This window comes from Ovis canadensis, chromosome X (genome assembly GCF_042477335.2).
Source record: "Ovis canadensis isolate MfBH-ARS-UI-01 breed Bighorn chromosome X, ARS-UI_OviCan_v2, whole genome shotgun sequence".
Taxonomy (NCBI): domain Eukaryota; kingdom Metazoa; phylum Chordata; class Mammalia; order Artiodactyla; family Bovidae; genus Ovis; species Ovis canadensis.
In genome coordinates this window covers 82,951,380-82,977,924 of record NC_091727.1, presented here as the reverse complement: position 1 = coordinate 82,977,924, position 26,545 = coordinate 82,951,380, and the positions used below count along the sequence as shown (strand labels likewise).

Below are 26,545 nucleotides of genomic sequence, written 5' to 3'. Positions count from 1 at the left end.
TGGATAGGTGTGTGTAAAGTGATGGAAAGAGGAACCAGAAGAACTGTCATCATTGTGGTTTTCTTCTTCTTCCTGGTCCTGTAGCTTTTTATTGCCCAACTTGGAACTTATACACCCGGAAACTTCTTTCATTTCTTGGACAAAGGTCATTTTGGAAGTAAAGATGCATAATAGAAAGACAAGGCCTCCAGAGACACCACACAGGAAATACAGGCCCATTTTCTCAGGGATGCCTGTGAGGAAAATAAACAATAAACCCATACTCTATAATGGGGTCAAAATGAGAAATACTAAAACAAACAAAGAATAAATGCCAAATGAAAAACCAATTCTTTAGTGTCTTGGTGATTTTTATATTCCTGAATGCTGTGGAATGAATTGTGTCCCCTCTCCCAACAACAACCTCAATATGATGGTATTTGGAGATGAGGCCTTTGGAAAAGAAGTTTACAAAAGGTCATGATGGTGGGGCCTTCATGATGGCGTTCAGTTCAGTTCAGTCGCTCAGTTGTGTCCAACTCTTTGTGACCCCATGAATCGCAGCACACCAGGCCTCCCTGTCCATCACCATCTCCCGGAGTTCACTCAAACTCATGTCCATCGAGTCAGTGATGCCATCCAGCCATCTCATCCTCTGTCCTCCCCTTCTCCTCCTGGCCCCAATCCCTCCCAGCATCAGAGTCTTTTCCAATGAGTCAACTCTTATTAGGTGGCCAAAGTACTGGAGTTTCAGCTTTAGCATCATTCCTTCCAAAGAAATCCCAGGGCTGATCTCCTTCAGAATGGACTGGTTGCATCTCCTTGCAGTCCAAAGGACTCTCAAGAGTCTTCTCCAACACCACACTTCAAAAGCATCAATTCTTTGGTGCTCAGCCTTCTTCACAGTCCAACTCTCACATCCATACATGACTACTGGAAAAACCATAGCCTTGACTAGATGAACCTTAGTCGGCAAAGTAATGTCTCTGCTTTTGAATATGCTATCTAGGTTGGTCATAACTTTTCTTCCAAGGAATAAGTGTCTTTTAACTTCATGGCTGCAGTCACCATCTGCAGTGATTTTGGAGCCCAAAAAATAAAGTCTGACACTGTTTCCACTGTTTCCCCATCTATTTCCCATGAAGTGATGGGACCGGATGCCATGATCTTCATTTTCTGAATGTTGAGCTTTAAGCCAACTTTTTCACTCTCCTCTTTCACTTTCATCAAGAGGCTTTTTAGTTCCTCTTCACTTTCTGCCATAAGGGTGGTGTCATCTGCATATCTGAGGTTATTGATATTTCTCCCAGCATCTTGATTCCAGCTTGTGTTTCTTCCAGTCCAGCATTTCTCATGATGTACTCTGCATAGAAGTTAAATAAGCAGGGTGACAATAGACAGCCTTGACGTATTCCTTTTCCTATTTGGAACCAGTCTGTTGTTCCATGTCCAGTTCTAACTGTTGCTTCCCGACCTGCATACAGATTTCTCAAGATGGGGTTAGTGCCCTTATGAGGAGAGACAGCATAAGGATATCTCTTTCCCCCTCCCTCCCTTTCTTGTCTCTGTCTCTGTCTCTGTCTCTGTCTCTGTCTCTCTCTCCCATTTAAGGACATACAGTGAGAAAGCAGATGTCTACAATATAGGAAGAGAGTTTCCACCAGAACCCTCCTATGCTGGCACCTTATTCTGAATCTTCTTGTCCCCAGACCTGTGAGAAAATAAATTTTTGTTGTTTAAGCCAACTTGTCTATGTTGTTTTGTTTTGGAAGCCTGAGCAGACTAAGACATTGAATAAGAATTGGACTGGAATTTTGTGTTCATTTAATCGTTATAAATGTGAAGCCCAAGCATGTTTTAGTGGGTTTTTTTCCTAACGTCTCAAGCAAAAGATAGTAGTTGTATATGCATTTTCCATTGTCAAACTTGAAAATACAGAGAATAAAATGTTACACTTCCTATTCCTACCTTCAAACAAGGGGCTTATTTCACACCAGTTCTGTATTAAATGCAACATACTGCACCAGAGGAAACACATCCAGTGAAAAAAGTTCCCTTGGAAACTCTGTAACTCTGTATCGGTTGAGATGATAAGCTAGTTATCATCATATAACAATCTCTATCTCCTTGTATTTAATGTTATGACTTTTACTCTCTTAAAATAGCAATGTTGCTTTAACTATCACTATTTCTTCCCTTACTATCAATTCAGAAAGAAGAATTTATCTTTTTATGACCTTTACCTATCACTAGCTGTCTTTTTGGGTGTTTAAAAATTATTTATTATGACAGGGGAAACTACTAATGAGAGTTTACTTGGAAAAAAACAGTTAACATTATATACAATATTATCTTTCTTTTGTTGTTTGTTAAATGACTTTATTTTTTAGAGCAATGTTATGGCACAATATCATTATTTTTTCATGAAATGACCAGATAGCCTTTCTTTCCCACTGAGAGATGGATTAAATTTTTTCTTTGTATGTTTTTATTATAAAGGTGAGATATATTATGAAAAAACCTTAGAAAATACAGAAAATGGAAAAAACCACCAACAATATCATCACTTAGAATGTTATCAACTGTTTGATGTAGATCTTTCAAATATTTTTCTAAATTTATTTTAATGGCATTATAGTCTATAGGACCTAAACTTGTTAAAACTCTAAATAGATACTATCAAACTCCCTTTCAATGGTATACCAATAATACACACTACTGGCATTTTAACCAACATGGAGTATTGCACTTTCTATGTTACCACTTTAACAAGAAACGTTATCACAATGTTTAATTATGTATGACTCTGGTTTCCAGTAATGTTAAACATTTTGACAATTTTATTAGACATTTGTGTTTCTCCTTTCTGTCAATTTTATATTACTATCTTTTGCTTAATTGAAAGAAGTAAGTGATTTTGTTATAGATTACAAACAGTTTTTGTAATTTGCCTCAACATTAATTGTAGCAGTTTTTGATGTCCATAGGCTTAATTTTATTAATTTACTCAAATCTAGAACTCTTTTCCTTGTGGCTCCTGTTTTTGAATCATAATAATAATAATTAGAGATTTATTTCCCACCACAATATATTTCACCTCCATTGTGAATAGCCAAATGGATAAGTTCTTTTTCCTTTTGAAAATTTCTATTGCTATTATGCCTCTAAAGGAAAAATTTTAGATTATCAACATCCATATTTTCCTTTATATTTTTATTATTTTTAACAGACTAAAGTCTTTTAAAGTTTTTTAAAACAAGTTTTTAGTTTACAGAGTAATTGTCAGAAAGCAGAGACTTCCCACATACCTCCCCTCTCTCCTCCCTCCACCCCATTCACACACAATTTCTCATATTATTAACATTTTGCATTTGTGTAACTTGTGCAATGCATTTGGTACAATTGATGAATCAATGCTGATATATTATTATTAACCAAAGTCCATAGTTTATATTAGGATTCAGTCTTTCTGTTTTACAGTTCTGTGGATTTTGATACATGTAGATAGCTCAGTTTGTAAAGAGTCCACCTGTAATGCAGGAGACCCTGGTTCGATTCCTGGGTTGGGAAGATCCCCTGGAGAAGGGATAGGCTACCCACTTCAGTACTCTGGCCTGGAGAATTCCATGGACTGTATAGTTCATGGGGTCACAAAGAGTCAGACACAACTGAGCGACTTGCACTTCACTTCACATAATGTTCTATGTTCACCATTATATATATATATATATATATATATATATATATATATATATATATATATATATATAAAATAGTTTCACTTCTCTAAAACTGCCCTGTGCCCCACCTATTCATCTTTATCTCCACTCTCAAAAAAGAACAGAATCCATCTGACAGAAACTCCCTCATCTTCCTTAATCTAAATTAATCTATACCTACACCTATTTTATTATTCCTCTCTCAACTTGCTTTCTTTAGAGAACCTGTCCCTTCTATTTCAATTGGTCTATCTTTAATTTCACTGATTCTTTCTTCTACCAGCTCAAATATAATTTTGAGCTCTCTAGTAAACTTTTCATTTTAGTTATATTTTTCAACTCCAGAATTTATATCAAGCTTCATTTTTATAGCTTCTCTTTATTGAAATTCTCTATTTGGTGAGACAGATGAATGGGTAAAGAAGATGTGATACACATATATGGTGGAATATTACTCAGCCATAGAAAGGAATGAAACTGGGTCATTTTTAGTGATGTGGATGAACCTAAAGTCTGTCATACAGAGCGAAGTAAGACAGAAAGAGAAAAACAAATATTGTGTCTTAACTCATATACATGGAATCTAGAGAAATGGTACCAATAAACTTATTTTCAGGGCAGGAATAGAGATACAGATGTAGAGAACAGACTTGTGGACATGGGGAAGGGAGGAGGAGAGGGTGGGACAAGTTGAGAGAGTAGCATTGACATATATATATATATATATAACCATATGTAAAATAGCTAGTGAGAAGCTGTTATATAACACAGGGAACCCAGCCTGGTCCTCTGTGATGACCTAGAGGGATGGGATGGAGGTGGAGTGGGAGGGAGATCCAAGAGGGAGGAGATTTATATAGTTGATTATACATATAGTTGATTCATTTTGTTGTACTGCAAAAATTAACATAGCATTGTAGAGCAATTATGTTCCAGTTAAGAGAATAAAGAAAAAATGCCAGTCCCAAAAGTAGAAATCAATAGGATGGTTAAAGATACAACAGGAAAATGCAAACCATAAAATGTTGGTACAACTCTATTAACATCAACACAATAAATATTAAGGTAATAAAACTTACTGAAGATTTAAAAGGTCACAACATTCAAATGAAAAGGTCAATATGCCAGGATGATATAACATCATAGGCAAGTTATAACATAGCTTCAACACCCATAATCAAAAATTTACAGGAGTAAAGAAGAAATGTGAAAATTCAGCACTATATTACCTCCTTTAGGAACTAATGGAGAAAGCAAGGTGGCTCAGATGGTAAAGAATCCACCTACAATGCAGGAGACCCGGGTTAGATCCATATGTCTGGAAGATCTCCTGGAAAAGAGAATGTCAACCCATTCCAGTATTCTTGCCTGGAATATCCCATGGACAGAGGGGCCTGTTGTGCTACAGTCCATGCAGTCACAAAGAGCCAGACATGACTGCGGGACTAACATTTCACTTTTTTTTTCCAGTGAAAACAGTCATAAATGCAATGAAGATATGAAATATTGGTTTAACACAATTAATAATATTGATCTAACAGTCATAAACAGAAAACTTCAACCATTACTATAGAAAGGAAAATAGTCACCCATGTGCCACAGACCTCAAGAAATGAGGCTAAATGTATGTTTGTGAGAGTAATGTGTATAAGATGGAGCAGTCATACTTCTTTTCCTAACGACCATATAGAAAGTGTGTCAACCCTATGTGAAATAGGTCTCAAGAGAGTGGCAACCTATTCTTTCATACCAGTTTGTTGGCCTGCTTTGGCATATTGGAGAGGCAGTGTCATCTAGGAACATCTATAAGAGACCTGCTCAAAAAGTTATCCTTCTACACATACTTTCACCAAAAAGAACTACAGCACTTAGCATAATTTGAAAACTGCATTGGACTGATAATATATCTACATTCTTAACTATTTTTGCATCAACAGATCTCTGGTGAATCCAATGTAAGTTGCTAATGAGTGCAAGATTTCTTTGGGGAGAGGTGAAAAAATGTTCTAAAATGTGACCATGGTAATGGTTACAGAACTCTGTGCATATACTAAAAACCATTAATTGTATGCTTAATAGGATGAATTTTATGATATGTAAACTACACCTTCAAAAGTCTGCAAAAAAAAAAAAAAGAAATAAAACTTGTTGGAGGAAGTTTGCCATTTGAGAATGAGTCAAAGATTAATGAAGTTTGGACTTAGACTCTGATATTATATATTAATTCTATAATTTAAATATATATAGTTATGGTACAAAATCTGACTCCCTGAGACTGTATGTATGGAAGATGCTCTCCACCATTAGATGTTCTAAGCAAGCTTTCCAATATAGACAATAAAGCACCATTTCAAATATTAAATTCCATTTTTATGAGACTTTATTTTTCCACCTAAAACTGCCTAATCTTAGTTTAGATTAAATTCCCATGATTGTGTCAGAATGAAAGAGAGATTTTATAGGAAGGCAGTATGTAGGAGATCAGATTAGACCCAAGTTTTAAGAGGGGAAAGGATGAAGACAGGAATATTTAGTATTAAATAAGACTATTTAGCTATTCTGTTTCTAATCATTCACCTATAGGCATACTATGCAGTGTCTTCTGATACTTACCATATATATGTAATCAGACAGTGTAAATGGGTCCAGTGAGCTATGGTCAATTTTTTGCAGCAGCTTTATAGGCACTGAAATGCAAAACATCAAAGAGTTGAAAATTGGCATGGGAATTGCAGTTACTGTTCATACAACTGGAATGGTTAAAAAGTTGATATTTGGCATACTTTCATTTAAAATAATATATTGTGAGAGACTAAATTAAAGTAGTGGTAATCTAAGTTTTAAAGTGACAGCCTTATCATACCTATTTATTTCCATGGAATAAATCTTGAGTATTGAATCAAGTAATGGTCTAGGCATTGTCACAGAACAGAGGAAGGAATAAATGAACTAAGGCGATTTCAAAGCACAGAAGCAAGGAGTGTACACTAAAGTACTAAGGATGCTTGAAATGAAAGGTAGTGAAGACTTTGGATTAAAGCAATTTCAAAATAAGGATTTACCAAACACCAAAGAAGATGAAACCATTGTTTTAATGTATGGAATGGCTCCTTCCTCTCAGTTTAGAAAAATGTTGGCATATTTTAAATCAAAAATAAAAAGATATCTGTAATCTCACATCCCCCTAGAATTATCTCTGAGTTTTCATCTTACTGTTCCTCATAACTTATAGACACAGCTGATTAATTCTTCCTTTCCATCAGTCTTCTCCCTTTTTGCTTTCACACCACATTCTTCTCATCTTCTTCATACTTTATCTCTTCTTAGTTCCCTTTGAATTAATCCTGGAATGTGAAATCAAGTGGGCCTTAGGAAGTATCACTACAAACAAAGCTAGTGGAGGTGATGGAATTCCAGTTGAACTATTTCAATTCCTAAAAGATGATGCTGTTAAAGTGCTGCACCCAAAATGCCAGCAAATTTGGTAAACTCAGCAGTGGCCACAGGACTGGAAAAGTCAGTTTTCATTCCAATCTCAAAGAAGAGCAATGGCAAAGAATATTCAAACTACCACACAGTTGCACTCATTTCTCATGCTAGCAAAGTAATGCTCAAAATTCTCCAAGCCAGACTTCAACAGTATGTCAACCGTGAACTTCCAGATGTTCAAGCTGGATTTAGAAAAGGTAGAGGAACCAGAGATCAAATTGCCAATATCCGTTGGATCATCAAAAAAGCAAGAGAATTCCAGAAAAACAGCTACTCTGCTTTATTGATTATGCCAAAGCCTTTGACTGTGTGGATCACAACAAACTCTGGAAAATTCTTCAAGAGATGGAAATAATAGGCTACCTTATCTGCCTCCTAAGAAATTTGTATGAAGGTCAAGAAACAACAGTTAGAACCAGACATGGAACAACAGACTGGTTCCAAATTGGGAAAGGAGTACATCAAGGCTATATATTGTCACCTTACTTATTTAACTTATATGCAGAGTACATCATGAGAAATGCTGGACTTGATGAAGTGCAATCTGGAACCAAGATTGCCAGGAGAAATTTCAATAACCTCAGATATACAGATGACACCACCACATAAAGCAAAGAACTAAAGAGCCTCTTGGTGAAAGTGAAAGAGGAGAGTTTAAAAGCTGACTTAAAACTGAACATTCAGGAAACTAAGATCATGGCATCCAGTCCCATCACTTCATGGCAAATAGATGGGAAAACAGTGGAAACAGTGACAGACTTTATTTTGGGGGGCTCCAAAATTACTGCAGATGGTGACTACAGCCATGAAATTCAAAGACGCTTGCTCCTTGGAAGAAAAGCTATGACCAACCTAGACAGCATATTAAAAAGCAGAGACATTACTTTGCTGACAAAGGTCTGTCTAATCAATGCTATGGTTTTTTTAGTAGTCATGTACAGATATGAGAGTTGGACCATAAAAAAGGCTGAGCACCAAAGAATCGATGTTTTTGAAATGTGGTGTTGGAGAAGACCCTTGAGAGTCCCTTGGACTGCAAGGAGATCCATCCAGTCAATCCTAAAAGAAATCAGTCCTGAACATTTACTGGAAGGTCTGATGCCGAAGCTGAAACTTCAGTACTTTGGCCACCTGATGCAAAGAACTTACTCACTGGAAAAGACCCTGATGCTGGGAAAGATTGAAGGCAGGAGGAGAAGGAGAGGACAGAGGATGAGATGGTTGGATGACAGCACTGACTCGATGGACATGAGTTTGAGCAAACTCCAGGAGTTGGTGATGGACAGGGAAGCCTGGAGTGCTGCAGTCCATGGAGTCGCAAAGAGTTGGACATGACTGAGCAACTGAACTGAACTGAACTGGAGTCCCCTTTGAAATTTTCTTCTTCTCTGCAAGTCTCTTAAGTGCTAACATTCCTTTGGACTTTGTTCTAATCCCTCTTCAAACTATACACAGCAGTTATCCTGCTATGTCAACTTTTTGTTTGGAGATTTCTCCATTCTACAAATATTAGTAGGATAAGAATCATTAACCTTTTAGGAAGAATATAAACATATTTTAAATACAAATGACAGCTATGCTGTTTTGGCTACTCAAAGCCTTAACCTCTTTATGCAGTGGGTTAATATGACTGCAGTATTAATCCACATTATAGGTTTCTGTGGGAAGAAAATTTTACCTCCTATCACAGGGGATGAAATTCAAGTGCTGACTTTCCCAATCTCCCTTACAACTAGGGATTTGGAACATGATCTAAGCTTGCCCAGTCAGATGTGTCTGTGCCACCTGGACTTGGAAGCTAATGACTTAAAAACTTTTCTCTCTTTAGTGGCAGCAGCTGTTTAATGGAATAAGCATTTTTCTTACCATAAAGTTCCAAAGTACAGTTTGGGGTATTTTTGTTAGATACATAGCTAAGCCGGGTTATACATCCCTCTCAGCAGCTTCTATGAGATATCCACTGCCCTTTTAATAAACTCCTTTTATGCTAAAACAGCTTAGGTTGGCCTCTGCTGCAGGTATCTAGCCATCCTGACTGATACAGCTCCTAATACCTTCAGTACTGGCCCCACACTCAAATCAACACACACACATATATATATATATATGCCAACTTATCATTTTCTCCTGAATATCTCACAGGCATGGAATCAAAGTCACTTAATATCTGTACAATCTTGAATGTGTTACTTTTTCTTTCTGAATCTCTGTTTTCTTTTCTGTAGAATGGGAATAAAAGCAAGGGAGAAAGGGAAAGGTACATCCAACTAAACACAGAGTTCCAAAGAATAGCAGGGAGAAACAAGAAGGCCTTCTTCAATGAATGGTGCATAAAAGTAGAGGAAAACAACAGAAGGGGAAAGACTAGAGATCTCTTTAGGAAAATTGGAAGTATCAAGGGAACATTTTGCCCAAAGATGGCCACAATAAAGGACAGAAATGGTAGAAACCTAGTAGATGCAGAAGAGATAAAGAAGAGATGGAAAGAATACATGGAAGAACTGTACAAAAGAAACTTTAATGAACTGGCTAACTATGATGGTGTGGTCAGTCACCCAGAACCAGACATTCTGAAGTGTGAAGTCAAGTGGGCCTTCGGAAACACTGCTGTCAATAAAGCTATTTGATGCGATAGAATTTCAGTAGAGCTATTCAAAACCCTAAAGGATGATGCTGTCAATGTGTTGCACTCAATATATCAGCAAATGTGGAAGACCCAGCAGTGGCCACAGGACTGAAAAGGTCAATCCTCATCCCAATCCCAAGAAGGGTAGTACCAAAGAATGTGCTAGCCATCAGACAATTGCACTAATCTCCCATGCTAGTAAAGTGAAAGTGAAAGTCGCTCAGTCATGTCTGACTCTTTGCCACATCATGGACTATACAGTCCGTGAAATTCTCCAAGCCAGAATACTGGAGTGGGTAGCCTATCCCTTCTCCAAAAGATCTTCCTGACCCAGGAATTGAACCAGGGTCTCCTGCATTGCAGGTGGGTTCTTTACCAATTGAGCTATCAGGGAAGCCCCCCATGCTAGTAAGGTCAGGCTTAAAATCTTGCATGCTAGGTTTCAGCATTATGGGAACCAAGAACTTTCAGATGTCCAAGCTGGGTTTAGAAAAGGCAGAGGAACGAGAGATGAAATTGCCAACATTCATTGGATCATAGAGAGCTAGGGAATTCCAGAAAAACATCTACCTCTGTTTCATCAACTATGCTAAAGCCTTTGATTGTGTGGATCATAACTTACTGTGGAAAGCTCTTAAAGAGATGGGAACACCAGACCATCTTACTTGTCTACTGAGAAACCTGTATGTGAGTCAAGAAGCAACATTTAGAACCCTATATGGAACAACTGACTGGTTCAGGATTGAGAAAGGAGTATGACAGGGCTGTCTGATGTCACTCTGTTTACTTGACCTATATGCTGAGCACACCATGAGAAATCCTAGGCTGGATGAGTTATAAGATAGGCGGGAGAAACATCAACAACCTCAGGTATGTGGATGATACCACTCTAATGGCAGAAAGTAAAGAGGAACTAAAGAGACTCTTGATGAGGGTGAAGGAGGAGAATGAAAGAGCCAGCTTAAAACTAAATATTAGAAAAAAAAAAAAAAAAAACTAAGATCATGGCATCAAGCCCCATTACTTCATGGCAAATAGAAAGGGAAAAGGTGGGCTTCCTAGGTGGCACTAGTGATAAAGAATCTACCTGCCAATGCAGAAAACTTAAGAGATGCTGGTTTAATCCCTGGGTTGGGAAGATCTCTTGGAGAAGGAAATGGCAGCCCACTCCAGTATTCTTACCTGGGAAATCCCATGGACAGAGGAGCCTGGCAGGCTACAGTCCATGGGATCGCAAGTGTCAGACACGACTGAGCATCTGAGCACACCATGGCATCCGGCCCCCTTACCTCATGGCAAATAGAAAGGGGAAAAGGTGGAAGTAACAACAGATTTCCTCTTCTTGGGCTCTAAAATCACTGTGAATGGTGACTGCAACCCTGAAATCAGAAGATGTTTGCTTCTTGACAAGAAAGCTATGACAAACCTAGACAGCATGTTGAAAAGCAGAGACATTACTCTGCCGACAAAGGTCTGTAAAGTCAAGGCTATGGTCTTCCCAGTGGTCACATAACGGTTGCAAGAGCTGGACCATAAAGAAGGCAGAGTGCCAAAGAATTGATGCCTTCGAACTGTGGTGGTAGAGAAGACTCCTGAGAGTCCCTTGGACAGCAAGGAGATCAAACTAGTCAATCCTAAATGAACTCAACCCTGAATATTAGTGGGAAGGACTGATGCTGAAGCTGATGCTCCAGTATTTCGGTCATCTGATGTGAACAGACGACTCATTGGGAAAGTCCCTGATGTTGGGAAAGATTGAGGACAGAAGGAAAAGAGGATGTCAGAGGATGAGATGGCTGGATGGCATCACCAATGCAATGGACATGAACTTGGGCAAACTTCGAGAGATGGTAAGGGACAGGGAGGCCTGTTGTGCTGCAGTCCATGGGGGTTGCAAAGAGACAGACACGACTGGGCAACTGAACAACAACGCCTCACAGGATTATTGTAATGACCAAATGAGAAACATGGATATAAAAAAATTGGAAACTGAAAAGTGCTATACAGATTTTAGCTATTATTGTAATTGTAGGATGCGAGTTATAATATTGTAGTTTTCCACAGTAATTTATTAAGCGGTAGGGACCACATATATAGGAAACTTCACCCCTGGGAAACAAGGTTTACCAAAAGTAGCTTTATTTGCAAACAACATACAATTTTCTCTCTTTTGACACTGTCTCAAGACTACTTGTAGAGCGTCAGGAGCTAAGCACTCTGTTGGTTATGATTAAAACAAACAAATAATTTGAGTTGGGGAAGAAAAAAAGAGGTAGAATGCATAGAAGAACCAGAATAGGTATTTCTGCAATGCAGGCTTGAGAGTTTTTTAAAATATGCAAAATACTTTAAGATCTCAAAGAAATAGAACTAAAAGGGTGGTCTTGCAGTCAAAATAATCTATTCAGGATGCCTTCACTGGGGTGAATGAACCTGGATACTGTTATCCTCTTTGTCATTTTATTTGAGATACAAAAAATCATGGAAGGAACATCTATTACCTTGGCCTGACTTGGCTAGCATGCCCATTCCTTGACTAGTGAAGAGCATTGTCCCTTTAGACTATAGTCAATGTTAATAATTTCCTAACAGGAAATTCAGGATGTTAGTAGGATGGGAAAATAGATCTTAGGTAAACACTACAAATGCACACTATTCTTGGATGGAAAGAGCATCATACTGCCAGGCTTTAACAGCACACCAGGTTTTAACAGCACACCAGATCCAGAATTGTCTTTAACTTATAAAGAAGCTGACGTCTTGTCTTATCTTCCCTAGAAAACCATACCATAAGGTCTCCCAAGTTCCTGGCAGATATCAAATACTGCCGAGTATTGGGTCTTCCTTTCTCTGAAATGCATGAAAGAGATTTGTCATTTTTGTACTTGGAAAAAAAACGCAATACAACTTTTGTTTGCCAAGAGTTATAAAGATTTAAAATTTTCTCCAAGTTCCTAACAGCTCAAATTCTTTTTACTGCTCTAAATATGTAGTTTACAATGTATTATTTTACATTTTCAGTATCTATGAGTAGTTGGCAATTAAAGATATTAGTACAGTTTAGTGACTTTGAAAAATACAAATTTACAAATACTAAATTTCTTCTGTCTTTTATGGAAGAAGTAATTGAAGTGTAGATGAGGGAGCCAAGTTAGAGGTATCTTATACTCTATCACTGGGCTCCCCTGGTGGCTTAGACGGTAAAGAATCCACCTGCAATGCAGGAGACTTGGGTTTGATCCTTGGGTTGGGAAGATCTCCTGGATTGGGGCATGGCAACCCACTCCAGTATTCTTGCCTGGAGAATCCCCATGGACAGAGGAGCCTGGCAGGCTCTAGTCCATGGGATCGCAGAGAGTCGGACATGACTGAGTGACTAAGCACGAGCATGCACTATCACTAGAGCAGAGTTTCTCAACCTTGGAAGTATTTGCTTTAAAAGTTGGATAATTCTCAGTTGCAGGGGGCTGTCCTGTTAATTGTCTAATGTTTAACAGCATCCTTGACCTCTACCCACTAGACGTCAGGAACAACTGACCCCAGTTATGATAACCAAACATGTTTCCAGACACAGTGTCTTTGTGGAAGAGGTTAAAATCACTGCTGATTGACAGTCACTGGACAGAGGTTAAGCTAAATAATCCTGTGCATAATTATGTTTAATAAGAAAAAGGTTTACCTGAACTATGCCAAGGTTTATGAGAATCAACAAAGGTTATTCAAAGCTTTTTTGATCTGAAGCACTCAAGAAGCATGTCTTCTACAGAACCATGAATATACCAGAAAGCAATACAATGCAGCAATAATCACAGAGCAACAGCACTGAAACTGAGATTAGTTTAGGCCAAAGACAGAAATTATGGCAGTGGAAATTGTACACAGACCCTATTTATTGGTACCAAAGTTCAGCAATAATGTGATACAGTGTTGCATTATTAACTGAGAATATGTCAATATAAGAGAGTTTTCCAATCAAATTCTTAAGGATGTTAATTTTTGTGACATACACTTCAGGATAAACTGGAGTAGGTAAAGGCTACTGAGTTTGCACATTTTAAAACTAAGCATTGTTTAGTTTTACACCTATGCTGTCTCTGGAAAACATATAAGGCATAGCTTTCAAAAGCAACATTTCTGTGGCTCTGCACTAGCTAATCATGATTATATTCTTGTTCATAAAATAGTTGCACTCAGTTGAGAATGTTCATATTATATACTCAGTGCTAGTCTCATGGTATTGCTTATATTTTAATACCATGGTGATCTGGAATATATTAATCATTTAAAGTTCAGATAATTTGGAAATTTCTACTGTAGATTTGTCTGTCTTCTATTTCCAACATACCTATGACAGGTCCGTTTTTATTCATTACATCACGTTCTTGTTTTCCTTCCATGAATTTGCCATAACTTGCAGAGAAAATTGTCAAGACAGATTTATTTCTGCATCGAAGCCTCAGTGTACCATTCTCACACACTGTCTTTATTCGGTAGTTCACTAAGAAACAAAATTGATACTTTAGATTCCCTTTCAATTTCAATATTATATTCTAATATGTATATTTTTAAACTGTTTTGAAGCACTAATAGTTTAAACCTCCTTAAAATGAGGAGAAATATATAATAAAGTCATCTGAACTTGTAGAAATCAGCTGTCAGAAGAATTGCAATCCAAATTTGGGATTCCATGAAAAATTTTTAAATGAGAGGAGGGTTAAAGTGGAAGTAGCTCTTACTTTTGGGTAAATTTCAAATCTTGAGTTATAGAATAGAATTAGGCCTCTATCACCAAGAAGTATTTTGTGTTTCTGGGTTAATACAGCTTAAGGTATTATATAGTGTTTTAAAATTGCTAAACATGAAAACAAAGACACAACACTTAAAAATGAGCCCACAAACTATATAGGTCCCATCCTTTTTGGTAAATTCCCTCTTGATTTTAAACACCACTGTAAAAGTTGCCTGGTCTACATTTATAAGATACTATAAGATACTTGTATATGCCAGGACATGGATCTTGTCCAAACATTTGACTATTCACAGATATCTGACACCAGCGTTTGTCCTTGCACTCATCCAGCAGTTTCTTGTGAAGAAGGAAAAGAGAGAAATTACTGAATAGAAGTTCACATAAATGTGTTACCATTTCCACTAATGAAATTTTAAAATTTTAAAAAGTTGAATTCTTTAACTTTCCAATAAAATGTTTCTTTTTCCCCTGACACTTAGATGTTCTATTTATTGAACTTTGAGAAGAGAATATATATACAGTGATGGAGTAGACATAAAAAGTAAGGCCTTGAATTACAGTTCTGTTACTTACTTGCTATGTGACTACCAGCAAATTGCCTCTGCAAAATTATATTTGCTTGTATGTTAAATGGAGATACTAATTCCTGGCACAAGTTAAGCAAGGGGCTATTTTTAAATCTAATTTCTACATAAATGAAAACTTTTAATATAAGACAAATTGAATACTCTCTGGTTCCCTGAAATAGAAAAAGCAGGTGGCCAAACAATTAATGTGGTTAGTTACAATGGGAAGGAGAGAAGAAGCTCTTAAAAGTGACGGGGGAAAAAGAGAGAGAGCCTAGTATCATGAGAGCCGAAGGAACTGCGTGTTTAAAGAAAGGTAGAATGGTAGACTATGTCACATGACTCCAATAAGTCACATTAGATAAAGACATAAAAGGGTCTACTGGTGAAGATCAGTGCTGATCTCAGTGGAGCTAGTGGTGGCAGGAATGAGACTGAGTTGCTACCAAGAAAGCAGAGATGGAAAGTGTATTCTTTCAAGCATATAAGGATGAATGATGGGTCAATCAGGAAGCTGCCCATACATTAGTCTCTTGTTGCTGTTGTTTTTAGTTGCTAAGTCATATCCAACTCTTTATGAGCCCACAGAATGTAGCCTGCCAGGCTCCTCTGTCCATAGAATTCTCCAGGCAAGAATACTGGAGTGAGTTGCCATTTCCTCCTCCAGGGGATCCACCCCAACCCAGGGATTGAAACCAAATCTCTTGCCTTGGCAGGCAGATTCTTTTCCCTAAGCCATCTGGGAAGCCCATATTAGCCTCTAGGGAAAACTAGAATGTTCTCAATTGATTCCAGGTATATTTTAGTTTGTATTAGATCATAAGCTCCTAGGAAGCTTCTCAAATGATAGAGCACTTAATCCAGCACCCATCTAGGTCAACATTGACCTCTGTTACTGAATAGCTGTATAACCTCGGGAGAATCCGTTTGCTTATCTGATTCTCAGTTTCCTCATCTATAAAATGATGTTTAAAAGTAGTACCTACTTCACGAGGTTATGTGTACTAAAGGAAAGAATTCATGTATTGTGCCAAGCAATATGCCTGGCACATAGTAAGTACTCAAAGATTGTTCAGTTCAGTTCAGTTCAGTCACTCAGTCATGTCCAACTCTTTGCGACCCCATGAACCACAGCACACCAGGCCTCCCTGTCCATCACCAGCTCCCAGAGTTCTCTCAAACTCACGTCCATCGAGTCAGTGATACCATCCAGCCATCTCATCCTCTGTTGTCCCTTTCTCCTGCTCCCAATCCCTCCCAGCATCAGAGTCTTTTCCAATGAGTCAACTCTTCGCATTAGGTGGCCAAAGTACTGAAGTTTCAGCTTTAGCATCATTCCTTCCAAAGAAATCCCAGGGCTGATCTCCTTCAGAATGGACTGGTTGCATCTCCTTGCAGTCCAAGGAACTCTCAACAGTCTTCTCCAACACCACAGTTTAAAAGCATCAATTCCTCGGCGCTCAGCCTTCTTCACAGTCCAAATCTCACATCCATACATAACCACTGGAAAAACCATAGCCTTGACTAGACGGACCTTAGTTGGCAAAGTAATGTCTCTGCTTTTGAATATGCTATCTAGGTTGGTCATAACTTTTCTTCCAAGGAGTAAGTGTCTTTTAACTTCATGGCTGCAGTCACCATCTGCAGTGATTTTGGAGCCCAAAAAATAAAGTCTGACACTGTTTCCACTGTTTCCCCATCTATTTCCCATGAAGTGATGGGACCGGATGCCATGATCTTCATTTTCTGAATGTTGAGCTTTAAGCCAACTTTTTCACTCTCCACTTTCACTTTCATCAAGAGGCTTTTGAGTTCCTCTTCACTTTCTGCCATAAGGGTGGTGTCATCTGCATATCTGAGGTTATTGATATTTCTCCTGGCAATCTTGATTCCAGCTTGTGTTTCTTCCAGTCCAGCATTTCTCATGATGTACTCTGCATAGAAGTTAAATAAGCAGGGTGACAATAGACAGCCTTGACGTATTCCTTTTCCTATTTGGAACCAGTCTGTTGTTCCATGTCCAGTTCTAACTGTTGCTTCCCGACCTGCATACAGATTTCTCAAGAGGCAGGTCAGGTGGTCTGGTATTCCCATCTCTTGAAGAATTTTCCACAGTTTATTGTGATCCACACAGTCAAAGGCTTTGGCATAGTCAATAAAGCAGAAATAGATGTTTTTCTGGAACTCTCTTGCTTTTTCCATGATCCAGCAGATGTTGGCAATTTGATCTCTGGTTCCTCTGCCTTTTCTAAAACCAGCTTGAACATCAGGAAGTTCACGGTTCACATATTGCTGAAGCCTGGCTTGGAAAATTTTGAGCATTACATTACTAGCATGTGAGATGAGTGCAATTGTGCAGTAGTTTGAGCATTCTTTGGCATTGCCTTTCTTTGGGATTGGAATGAAAACTGACCTTTTCCAGTCCTGTGGCCACTGCTGAGTTTTCCAAATTTGTTGGCATATTGAGTGCAGCACTTTCACAGCTTCATCTTTCAGGATTTGAAACAGCTCAACTGTAATTCCATCACCTCCACTAGCTTTGTTAGTAGTGATGTTTTCTAAGGCCCACTTGACTTCACATTCCAGGATGTCTGGCTCTAGATAAGTGATCACACCATCGTGATTATCCGGGTTGTGAAGAACTTTTTTGTACAGTTCTCCTGTGTATTCTTGCCATCTCTTCTTAATGTCTTCTGGTTCTGCTAGGTCCATACCATTTCTGTCCTTTATCAAGCCCATCTTTGCATGAAATGTTCCCTTGGTATCTCTAATTTTCTTGAAGAGATCTCTAGTCTTTCCTTTATTTCTTTGCATTGATCGCTGAAGAAGGCTTTCTTATCTCTTCTTGCTATTCTCTGGAACTCTACATTCAGATGCTTATATCATCTTAAAGAATGTTAGCTATTACTATATAAGAAGGGAAGAGAAATGGCCAAATTAAGAATATGTAACTGAAATCAAAGCTCTTCTAATTTAAATGGTGTAATCAAGCTATGCATGATTAATTTCTTTTCCATTTTACTCATGTTTCCATGGTAATTACATATTCAATCTATTCTTTCCTCAAATAAAATTAGATATGTTTGCTTTTGAATGCAGATTTACCTGGACCCTTGCTTTCTGAGAAGTTGGGTCTTACCTGTCTACCTGTGACTGACACACAGGTGGCATTTTCACTGGTCTTACCAATTGGAGTTGGAGCAGAAAGGATGCTGATAGATGCCTTTTGTGGGCAAGTGAGTCCCAATTTCTCTCCTTCACATGCATGAGCTGTATGGTTCTTCAAGACTTTCTTGAGGTAGCCTGAAGGAATGTTAGAGACAAACAATGGAGCAAACATTGTGTTATTCCCAAAGAATTTTGTGTAGGGTGAAGGGCCTCTAATTTCATCTTGGCTAGCCCTCCACACAGTTACTGCATGTCTTTAACAGAATGCCAGCAATTGGTCATCTAGCATCTGCTTAAGCACTTTTAGTAACAGAAGATTTGAAATATGGCTGTTGGATAGTTGTATTAAAATTTCTTTTCATGTTAAATGAAACCCTGACCACCCTGCTGTAACTTTTATTTAATGATCCTGCTTCTATCACATGAAGTTATATAGAATTGGTCTGAGGTCTCTTTCCCATGATGCTTCATTAGATGTTTAAGAACAGTGACTTTCTTAGACTTTCTTGAATCACAAACCAAATTTCCTCAACTTTTCTTTCTTCTAAATGGTCTTCAAATTTCTCACCATATTTGGAAATCTCATATGAATCCCATGTAGTTTGTCAATAAACTTCTTAAGGTTCTGGAAAAAATATGTGATGAGTCTGAATAAATAAAGTACAATGTAGTTTCTGGCAGCTACTGTTTTCTTCTATTTTGAAACCCAGGATATTATTCCATGGTCTTATGTCTTATGAAACTGTATCAAACACTTTTAATAAAATATACAATATTTATTTCTCCTTCATTTACTAATAAGCCCTATTTTTGTGTGTGTGAGTGGCAGTAATTTCCCCAGTCTCAAGTAAGATATTTACATTTATTTAATCTTCAACTTCCTTTATCATTGTTTTATACTTCTCAGTGTAAAGGTCATCATCTTCTTGATTAGAATTATTCATAAATATTTTATTTTCTTTTATGTGATTTTTAAAATAGTTTTTTTTTTGCTTTTTATTTCTGATATTTCATTATTTAGTGTAAAGAAATGCAAGAGATTTCTGTACATTAATCTTGTATCCTGATACCTTGGTGAATTCATTTATTAGTTCTAACAGCTTTTAAGTGGAGACTTTAGGGTTCTTTATATAGAATATCATGTCATCTGCAAATAGTGACAGTTTTACTTCCTCCCTTCCAATTTGGATACCTTTAATATTTTTTCTTGTCTGATTGCTATGGCTAGGGCTTCCAATACTACTATGTTGAATAGCAGTAGTGAGAGTGGACATCCTTATCTTCTTCCTGAATTTAGCAGGAAAGGCTTTCAACTTTTCATTGTTGAGTATTATTTGGATTTGTCATAAATGGTTTTTGTTATATTGAGATATTTTCCCTCTATACCCAGCTTGAAGAGACTTTTTATCATGAATGGATGTTGAATTTTGTCAAATGCTTTTCTGTGTCTATAGAGATTATCATATGATTTTTTTTTTACTCTTCCTTTGTTAATGTGGATTATATTGACTGATTTGCTAATATTGAACCATCCTTGTGTTTCTGAAGTTCAATTTGATCATGGTGTATGATCCTCTCTCTGTGTGTGTTTGTGTGTGTGTGTGTGTGTGTGTGTGTGTGTATTCCTTTCTCTTGCAATTACTTAATATCGCTGTGTCTGAAGTTACTCTTCTACCAAAAGGGAATAGTAGTAGTATGAGTTTGGTTCTGGTCACTAGTGGCTTTGAGTTATGATCATATTTTCTAGAGTTGGAACCAGAACTTTATTATACTTTCAACAACAACAAAAATACAGTCTACAAAAATGAAACAAATAAAAAAAGGTATCAGCATCAAATTGGCATCAAACTGTCGACTCACCTAAATAACAGTAATGATGTTTCCAGTATTAAGTCATGAGCCAGAATCTTACTTCAGGATAAACTGAAGAACAGTTAACTACTTAGGATCTCACAAGCTCCAGCGACGCTGTGGATAATATAAATCACCATATTGTTTAAAAGTGTAGATTTGGCTTTTACACTTACTTGTTCTCAGGGTCAACCATAGATTCCCTGTCTATATAGTAAGGAAAGAATATATTTTCCTGACACCTAGGCCAGGGCTGATGTTCATCAGTGTCACTCTATCTAATGTCCCCAAGAGTCCTCTAGAGGGAAGCAGAGGGAAGAACTGTCAAGAGCTGTGGCTACGTAAACAAAATAGAAAGAAATATTTGTAGTGAATTTTGTTAATATAGGTATGGGTGCATGCTCAGTAACTCAATCATGTCTGACTCTTTTGTAACCCCATGGACTGTAGCCCACCAAGCTTCTCTGTCCATGGGAGTCTCCAAGCAAGAATATTGGAGTCAGTTGCCATTTCCTCCTCCAGGGGATCTTCCCAACCCAGGGAATAAACCCACATATCTGATGTCTCCTGCACTGGCAGGTGGATTCTTTAGGACTGCACCACCTAGGAAGCCCTTAATATAGATGTAAAACCCTCCAAATCTATTACAATCTGTCCTCCACTCACAAGACAGCTAGTCTAAATCATTATTTTAATAGTGTAGAGTATCTACTTTGCTCTGCTGGCAAAGACTCCATTTTTCTGTTCTCCAGAAAAGTATTTATTCTTGAACCCATTTCTTTCTCTGAAATACTTTTCTATAACCTGGTCTCTGGGGATGTTTGCAGTATCAACAGGAAGAGGCCTACCTCTGAAACATTCACAAAAGCCAAACAATACTTTGACCTCTGAAGAAAAGAGGTAGTCGGTATCCTTTTCAGAAGACTTCATAGGCCATTTATTCTTGACTTCCTTTTCTTGCTTTAGCAGTTCCCTGACAATATGCAATTTCCTGCTATGTATAAACACAAGGCTCTCATGTCCACAGAACAGCAAGAAATGCTTGAAGAAAGTTTTTTTTTTCTTTTTCAAGTGCCTCCCTTTGGTATATAATAAGGAAACTCTCAACTTCTATTCTCTTCTCACTTCAATTTTCTTATTCTCCTTTACATTTCCTCCCAAACTCAGCTTCATTCTGTGTGCTCTAAGAAGCCTTTGACTCAGTGCAGCCCCCTTCCTCTTTACTGGTGCTGATAAGATGGTATGAGGAAGTATCAACTCACAGATGTTTTCTATACTCATTCTACAACAGTAATAATATCTAAATAACTAAATGCAACAACTAATAATAATAAATAAATAAACATGTGCAGGGTAGGGAGGGAGCATGTCCTAGTATCAAAAGGAAAGAAAAGAGAGGGTCAGAAATTATCAACTCACCTAGAAATTCTGGGACTGCTTCCCGCACAACTGCCAAACAAAGACAGCTCAGCACTGATCCAAAATGCAAACCTTTGCAGCTCAGAAATTGTCCCAGAATAGCCATTTGGGGTCGTGCTTCCTCACTTGCCTGCATCCAGCTCAGAATGGCACTGGAATCCAGAGTCACTAGCCTCAAGCTTCTAAAAGACCCTCATTGTCTATAAACAAAGAGTCCACTCTTTGTCTCGTGTGTGTGTGTGTGTGTGTGTATCTGTGTGTGAAAGAGAGAGAGACAGAGAGAGAGAAAGAGATCCATAATTAGAGAGAAAAATGAAAAGAAGAAAAAAAGCAAAAGGAAAGACTATTTCACACACTTATATAAAATGAATCACTTTAATTGGTCATCTGAAGGTCAACCAAGCCTAAGGAGGTATTGTGAATTGAACAAGTTTATGATTTTAGCTTTCACTAGAAAATTGAGGTCACTTAAGAAATAATATTGCCAAAAAAAGAAATAGTATTGTAATGACAAGAAGGAAAATATGTACTTCTCTGCTTACCCTAACCCCATCTACTTTACATACCATGAGGGTTGATATGTAATGCAAAATTCTTGTCTATAGCCTAGCATTGTAGCACTGCAGTCAATGAAGCCTAAGCATTATCACAGAGGGAATATATACACGAAGAATATCCAAGAGCTCACCTCCAGTTCAAGGGTCTCATACAAATATTACTTGAGTTTTATTGCTATGTGTGAAAATCTTTTTTATAAAGTTGTTTGTATATGTATAGATTATTAGTTCCTCACTATAAAATGTCTAAAGATATTATTATAATAAAGAACACAGAATATAATATAAATATAAAGTATAATAAAGAAGAATATTTATTATATATTATAATGAAGAAGAGTATTAACTAAATGTTAAGCGTAAGATAGGGGCTAAGGAAAATCTCCGAGGAAAAAGTGTTTGTAATATTAAGAAAACATGATCAGAGAAGATAGAGATGTGAAAATAAGATGTGTCCATCTACCTTCAGTGGGTATTCAGCAGAAAGACAGATAGTCAAAGCTTCTATATATAATAATACCAGTGTGATGATCTGAAAACTTTGAGACAGTTTCTAAGAAAGGAAGAAAATTCCTGGCCTTTTAAAAAGAAACTTCGTCTCAATCTTTGGCCTTTGAATCCTAGGCAGGCCTGGAGAAACATTGTTAATTTTTTTGAACATTAGGGAGCTTAATCAAGATTTTTAAATTCCATAAATCATTGTATATACAAAATAAAAATATCTGCAGCAAGAGGTAAGAAAGGGAATGAGATGCTGAGTTCTCAGTCCTAGTACATGAGCATTTGGAAACCTATTAGGCAAAGGCCATAGGGGAAAGAGGAGCAAAGAGTATTTTGAATTTGAATTCAAGGTAAAACATGGTTCTACCATCTGTAAAATATTGATGACTTACTTACAGCTCTGGCAACATAAGAACTAATATGATGATCATACTGTATATAAAAGCAAGACAACTATATGCTGGCTAAATGCTCTTTAACACTAAAGGTGAAACGAGGACATTATGCTAAATGAAATAAACCATTCAGAAAGACAAATATAGCATGATTTGATTTATATGAGGTATCTAAAGTAGTAAAATTTGTAGAATCAAAGAGAGCAATGGCACTAGGCAGATATTCAGGAGAGCGGCCATTGCCACTGTTCAGTCGCTCAGTCATGTCTGACTCTTTGCGACCTCATGAACTGCAGCAAAATAGCCTTCCCTGTCTTTCACCATCTCCCAGAGCTTGCTCAAACTCATGTCCATCAAGTCTGTGATGCCATCCAACCATCTCATCCTTTGTTGTCCCCTTCTCTTCCTTCTTCAATCTTTGCCAGCATCAGGGTCTTTTCCAATGAGTCAGCTCTTCGCATCAGGTTGCCAAAGTATTGGAGTTTCAGCTTCAGCATCAGTCCTTCCAATGAATATTCAGGACTGAATATTTCTTTTAGGATTCACTGGTTTGATCTCTTGCAGTACAAGGGACTCTCAAGAGTCTTCTCCAACACCACAGTTCAAAAGCATCAATTCTTTGGTGCTCAGCTTTCTTTATAGACCAACTCTCACATCCATACATGACTAGTGGAAAAAGCATAGATTGACTAGACAGAACTTTGCTGGCAAAGTAATGTCTCTGCTTTTTAATACACCATATAGGTTTGTCATAGATTTTCTTCCAAGGAGCAAGTGTCTTTTGATTTCATGGCTACAGTCACTGTCCACAGTGATTTTGGAGACCAAGAAAATAAAGTCTGTTACTATTTCCATTGTTTCCCCTTCTATCTGCCTTGAAGTGACGGGACCAATGCCATGCTCTTTGTTTTTTTAATGTTGGGATTTAAGCCAATTTTTTTACTCTCTTCTTTCACCTTCATCAAAAGGTTCTTAAGCGCCTCTTTGCTTTCTGTCAAAGAGTGGTGTCATCTATATATCTGAGGTTATTGATATTTCTCCTGGAAATCTTGACTCTGGCTTGTGATTCATCCAGCCTGGAATTTCACATGATGTACTCTGCATATAAGTTAAATGATCAGGGTGGCAATATACAGCCTTGACGTATTCCTTTCCCAATTTTGAACTAATCCATTGTGCCATGTCTGGTGCAAACTGTTCCTTCTTGACTTGTATGCAGGAGACAGGTAAGTTGGTCTTGGATTCCCATGCTAAGAATATTCCATAGTTTGCTGTGATCCACACAATCAAAAACAACACCCAGTTGTGGATGTGACTGGTGATGGAAGTAAAGTCTGATGCTGTAAAGAGCAATATTGCATAGGAACCTGGAATGTTAGGTCCATGAATCAAGGTAAATTGGAAGTGGTTAAACAGGAGATGGCAAGAGTGAACATCAACATTTTAGGAATAAGTGAACTAAAATGGACTGGAATGGGTGAATTTAACTCAGATGACCATTATGTCTATTACTGTGAGCAAGAATCTCTTAGAAGAAATGGAGTAGCCATCATAGTAAACAAAAAAATCTGAATGCAGTACTTGGAAGCAATCTCAAAAATGACATAATGAACTCTGTTCGTTTCCAAGGCAAACCATTCAATATCACAGTAATCCAAGTCTATGCCCCGACCAGTAATTCTGAAGAAGTTGAAGTTGAACAGTTCTGTGAAGACCTACAAGACCTTCTAGAACTAACACCCAAAAAAGATATCCTTTTCATTATAGGGGACTGGAATGCAAAAGTAGGAAGTCAAGAGGTACCTGGAGTAACAGGCAAGTTTGGCCTTGGAGTACAAAACGAAGCAGGGCAAAGGCTGACAGAGTTTTGTCAACAGAACGCACTGGTCATAGCAAACACCCTCTTCCAACAACACAAGAGACAACTCTACACATGGACATCACCAGATGGTCAATACCAAAATCAGATTGATGATATTCTTTGCAGCCAAAGATGGAGAAGCTCTACACAGTCAGTGCAAACAAGACCAGGAGCTGACTGTGTCTCAGATCATGAACTCCTTATTGCCAAATTCAGACTTAAATTGAAGAAAGTAGAGAAAACCACTAGAACATTCAGGTGTGACCTAAATCAAATCCCTTATTATTATACAGTGGAAGTGACAAATAGATTCAAGGGATGAGATTTGATAGACAGAGTGCCTGAAGAACTATGGACAGAGATTTGTGACATTGTACAAGAGGCAGAGATCAAGACCATCCCCAAGAAAAAGAAATGCAAAAAAGAAAATGGCTGCCTGAGGAGGCCTTACAAATAGCTGAGAAAAGAAGAGAAGCTAAAGGCAAATGAGAAAAGGAAAGACACACAAGTTGAATGCAGACTTCCAAAGAATAACAAGGAGAGATAAGACACCCTTCCTCAGTGATCAATGCAAAGAAATAGAGGAAAACAATAGAATGGGAAAGACTAGAGATCTCTTCAAGAAAATTAGAGATACCAGGGAACATTTCATGCAAAAATGGGCACAATAATGGACAGAAATGTATGGACCTAATAGAAGCAGAAAATATTAAAAAGAGGAGGCAATAATACACAGAGGAACTATACAAAAAAGATTTTCATGACCCAGATAATCACAATGGTGTGATCACTCATTTAGAGCCAGACATCCTGGAATGTGAAGTAAAGTGAGCCATAGGAAGCATCACTAGGAACAAAGCTAGTGGAGGTGATGGAATTCCAGTTGAGCTATTTCAAATCCTAAAAGATGATGCTCTGAAAGTGCTGCACTCAATATGCCAACAAAGTTGGAAAACTCAGCAGTGGCCAAAGACTGCAAAAGTCAGTTTTCATTCCAATCCCAAAGAAAGGCAATGCCAAAGAATGCTCAAAGTACCACACAATTGCACTCATCTCACATGCTAGCAAAGTAATGCTCAAAATTATCCAAGCCATACTTAAACAGTTTATCAACCGTGAACTTCCAGATGTTCAAGCTGGATTCAGAAAAGGCAGAGGAACCAGAGATCTAATTGCCAACATCCATTGGATCATTGGAAAAGCAAGAGAGTTCCAGAAAATCATCTATTTCTGCTTTATTGACTATGCCAAAGACTTTGACTGTGTAGATCACAACAAATTGGGAAATTCTTAAAGAGAAGGGAATACCAGACCACTTCACCTGCCTCTTGAGAAATCTGTATGCAAGTCAAGAAGCAACCATTAGAACTGGACATGGAACAACAGACTGGTTCCAAATCAGGAAAGGAGTATGTCAAGGCTGTATATCATCACCCTGTTTATTTAAATTCTATGCAGAGTACATCATGCTATATGCGGGGCTGGATAAATCACAAGCTGAAATCAAGATTGAAGGGAGAAATATCAGTAACCTCAGACATACAGATGACACCACCCTTATGGCATAAAGCAAAGAAGAACTAAAGAGCCTCTTGATGAATGTGAACGAGGATAGTGAAAAAGTTGGCTTAAAATTCAACATTCAGAAAACTAAGATCATGGCA

The 26,545-nt window shown here is 37.7% G+C and overlaps 1 protein-coding gene and 1 long non-coding RNA gene across 2 annotated transcripts in view; one reads left to right on the top strand and one right to left on the bottom strand.

Moving 5' to 3' along the window:
- The window catches only part of CLIC2 (chloride intracellular channel 2), a 100,336-nt gene that overhangs the window by 30,976 nt on the left and 42,815 nt on the right, over positions 1–26,545 (top strand). The window lies entirely within an intron of this gene.
- On the bottom strand, positions 333–21,714 carry LOC138931139 (uncharacterized). The gene is made up of 5 exons (XR_011446415.1): positions 21,568–21,714; positions 18,269–18,432; positions 6,312–6,385; positions 4,928–5,028; positions 333–1,342 (listed from the first exon to the last, which is right to left on the bottom strand). It is a non-coding gene; the product is annotated as an uncharacterized lncRNA (long non-coding RNA).